Source organism: Arvicanthis niloticus, chromosome 26 (genome assembly GCF_011762505.2).
Source record: "Arvicanthis niloticus isolate mArvNil1 chromosome 26, mArvNil1.pat.X, whole genome shotgun sequence".
NCBI lineage: Eukaryota > Metazoa > Chordata > Mammalia > Rodentia > Muridae > Arvicanthis > Arvicanthis niloticus.
The window spans coordinates 25,697,708-25,701,808 of NC_133434.1; the positions used below are offsets into that span (position 1 = coordinate 25,697,708).

The 4,101-nt window shown below is 48.4% G+C and overlaps 2 non-coding genes across 2 annotated transcripts; both read left to right on the forward strand.

The window, feature by feature from the left end:
- The first annotated feature begins 617 nt into the window (after positions 1-617).
- LOC143439479 (U7 small nuclear RNA) lies at positions 618-680 on the forward strand. The gene has a single exon (XR_013107701.1). It is a non-coding gene; the product is annotated as a U7 small nuclear RNA (small nuclear RNA).
- Positions 681-1,327: 647 nt separating this feature from the next.
- Positions 1,328-1,387, forward strand: LOC143439480 (U7 small nuclear RNA). Its single transcript, XR_013107702.1, has one exon. It is a non-coding gene; the product is annotated as a U7 small nuclear RNA (small nuclear RNA).
- Positions 1,388-4,101: the final 2,714 nt, after the last annotated feature.

Consider the following 4,101-nt stretch of genomic DNA (forward strand, 5'->3'; position numbering starts at 1 on the left):
TTCGAGGCTAGCCTGGTCTACAGAGTGAGTTCCAGGACGGCCAGGACTACAAAGAGAAACCCTGTCTCGAAAAACCAAAAAAAAAAAAAAAAAACAAAAAAAACATAATTTCTCAACTATGCAAAATATAAGGATCTAGTATGAATTATATGAGGGGCTTTGAGGATCTAGAAAAGCAGGGGCAACTATACTATGAGCCATCTTGTCAGAAAGATACAAGGACAGGCAGATACAAAGGTAATAGAGTCCTGAGTTCAAGGCCAGTCTGGGACAAAGCAAATTTAGGTCCAGGAATGGTTGAAATGGTAATCTCAGGACAAGGTCCCACCCAGCTAAATTTATAAAGGCAGACAGATCTCTAAAATTCTTTTCTAATGTTTAAAAACAAAACAAAAAAAAAAACATGTACTTGCTGTCCTTTTCCTAAGAGTCAAGGGGCTAAGGTCATAGAAGACTTTGTGAGATGGTCAGAAGGAAACCTGAAATAAATGCCTGAATTAATATGTAAATAGAAACTGGGTTTTTGGTCTGTAGGAGATGAGCTAGCAGAAAGAGATAGCAGTTCTTTAGAATTTTTTTCTAGCTCTCTAGAGCTGAGCTATCTGGAGATCTCTGGAGAGCGAGCACAGCTCTTCAAGAATTTTTCTAACAGGTTTTCTGGTTTTGATCAGAAAATCCATGGAGAGTGAAAACAACTTTTTTAGATTTTTTTTTTTTTTTTTTTAGCAACAGGATTTCTGACCTTGGTTGTATAAGGGTCCAGAAATTGCTGAAGGAAGACCCCAGACTCAGTATGCAAAGACAGTATTCATTCTATAGAAACATCCAGCATTCAGAAGTCAACAATTCTCTAAAATGGTGACCACAGGCAAAAGCATGCAGGCCTTCTTATAGAGAATTGGGGGAACTCTCTAGAAGGATTAAGTAATCCAAAATTTCATTGGTGGATGCTAGGGGGTCACCGACAGTCAGTGGTCTGCATTCCAATGTCATGAACATTTAACCATGTGATGAAATAGGGCTTCCCAGCAGAGATGGCCCATTCTGAAATAAGATATTTCCCCATTTTGTGGTTATCCCCAGGCTGTTCTTTGGGAGGGAGTTTTATGATCTTGTTCTGGATTTTATGGTCTGTTCCTAGAGCTGGTGCCTTAAGGCCCCTTTTTGAAATCCCATCTGGTAATTAAATGGAGCAAATGAGGCCCTTAAATGGAGACAAACAGGGTATTTAAATGGGTAAATGGGGTTTATGTCGAGAATTTCGTAGAGAGCTGACACAGTTCTTTTAGAATGTTTTCTAGCAGCTATCCAGAGAAGGCTGTCCAAAGAGTGAACACAGCTCTTTTAGAAGTTTTTCTGGCTTTCTGATTTTGATCAGAAAACCCAAGAATTATTTTTAGAACTTTTAAAACAGGATTGATTTCTAACTTGGTGGGAAAATCCAAGAATTTTTTTTATAGCAGCTTTTCTGACTCTGGTCATGATCATAAAACCCATGAACTATCCAGAGAGCATTTAGACATGTCTCAAGCAGACAGCGCTGTCTCAAGCAGACTATAGAGCCAGGAGCTGTCTAGGGAGCCATCTCAAGCAGAACATAGACTGTCAGCCTGTAACCCATGATTTGACTTTGAGTCATTTGTGTTGCTACTTCCAGACACCCCTTCTCTCTGGAACACCTCTCCAAGCCGAGGCTGGTCCTTAGCAGATGTTTCAGTGAGGTGTCACATACTGGAGACTGTCTCCCAGGAACTGAGAACAAAGACCAGACCTTTTCAAAAACAACGATGTATGTTTTATTATACACCATGCCATTGCTTTGCTCTCCTTTCCACGTCATCAAAACAACTGTAACTGACCTGCTAGGAATGCTGTTGCTAACTCTCATTTCATAGATGAGGTAACTGAAGTTTGGAAAGGTTGCATGAGTGACATTTGACTCATACATTTCCATTCTTGGAGGGCCCTGTGTCCTGAGAAGATGGAAGTGAGGTGTATGTGTGTGTGTGTGGGGGGGGTGTTAGTGTCAATGTGGGTGTCACAGAGCATTGTCTGAGTCCTGTTAGTGTGTGTGTTTATAGTCTCAGGGAGACTACTAAAGTGAAAGAAATCTCTGTGATGGATCTTCTTGCATGTGGAAGAGAAGAAACCTAGAACTGAGAAGGAAAAAGACACAAAGCCCAGCATAATGAGGCAAACATATCTGATTAATAACAGTGAGACAGTGAACATACACATGCATGCAGGCACGCACACGTGTGTGCACACACACAAATGTACAACCCAAATATAAGTAAATCAAGTGTGAAGATAAGTGAGCAAGGATTAATTAATTCATTTATAAAGAAGTATAGAGGCAAGTGTGGTGGCATATGCCTGTGACTGCTGCAAGTGTGGTGGCATGTGCCTGTGACTGCTGCAAGTGCGGTGGCATGTGCCTGTGACTGCTGCAAGTGTGGTGGCATGTGCCTGTGACTGCTGCAAGTGTGGTGGCATAGGCCTGTGACTGCTGCAAGTGTGGTGGCATAGGCCTGTGACTGCTGCAAGTGTGGTGCCATACACCTGTGACTGCTGCAAGTGTGGTGGCACGTGCCTGTGACTGCTGCAAGTGTGGTGGCATAGGCCTGTGACTGCTGCAAGTGTGGTGGCATACACCTGTGACTGCTGCAAGTGTGGTGGCACGTGCCTGTGACTGCTGCAAGTGTGGTGGCACATGCCTGTGACTGCTGCAAGTGCGGTGGCACATGCCTGTGACTGCTGCAAGTGTGGTGGCATATGCCTGTGACTGCTGCAAGTGTGGTGGCATACGCCTGTGACTGCTGCAAGTATGGTGGCATACGCCTGTGACTGCTGCAAGTGTGGTGCCATATGCCTGTGACTGCTGCAAGTGTGGTGCCATATGCCTGTGACTGCTGCAAGTGTGGTGGCACATGCCTGTGACTGCTGCAAGTGTGGTGGCATGTGCCTGTGACTGCTGCAAGTGTGGTGGCACACGCCTGTGACTGCTGCAAGTGCGGTGGCACACGCCTGTGACTGCTGCAAGTGCGGTGGCACGTGCCTGTGACTGCTGCAAGTGCGGTGGCACGTGCCTGTGACTGCTGCAAGTGCGGTGGCACGTGCCTGTGACTGCTGCAAGTGCGGTGGCACGTGCCTGTGACTGCTGCAAGTGCGGTGGCACGTGCCTGTGACTGCTGCAAGTGCGGTGGCATACGCCTGTGACTGCTGCAAGTGCGGTGGCATATGCCTGTGACTGCTGCAAGTGTGGTGGCATACGCCTGTGACTGCTGCAAGTGCGGTGGCATGTGCCTGTGACTGCTGCAAGTGTGGTGGCACACGCCTGTGACTGCTGCAAGTGCGGTGGCACACGCCTGTGACTGCTGCAAGTGCGGTGGCACACGCCTGTGACTGCTGCAAGTGCGGTGGCACGTGCCTGTGACTGCTGCAAGTGCGGTGGCACGTGCCTGTGACTGCTGCAAGTGCGGTGGCACGTGCCTGTGACTGCTGCAAGTGCGGTGGCACGTGCCTGTGACTGCTGCAAGTGCGGTGGCACGTGCCTGTGACTGCTGCAAGTGCGGTGGCACGTGCCTGTGACTGCTGCAAGTGTGGTGGCACGTGCCTGTGACTGCTGCAAGTGTGGTGGCATAGGCCTGTGACTGCTGCAAGTGTGGTGGCATATGCCTGTGACTGCTGCAAGTGTGGTGGCATGTGCCTGTGACTGCCTGTGACTGCTGCAAGTGTGGTGGCATGTGCCTGTGACTGCTGCAAGTGTGGTGGCATATGCCTGTGACTGCTACAAGTGTGGTGGCATGTGCCTGTGACTGCTGCAAGTGTGGTGGCATGTGCCTGTGACTGCTGCAAGTGTGGTGGCATATGCCTGTGACTGCTACAAGTGTGGTGGCATGTGCCTGTGACTGCTGCAAGTGTGGTGGCATGTGCCTGTGACTGCTGCAAGTGTGGTGGCATAGGCCTGTGACTGCTGCAAGTGTGGTGGCATAGGCCTGTGACTGCTGCAAGTGTGGTGGCACATGCCTGTGACTGCTGCAAGTGTGGTGGCATACGCCTGTGACTGCTGCAGGGCGAAGGAAGGAGCGCAGTGTTTAA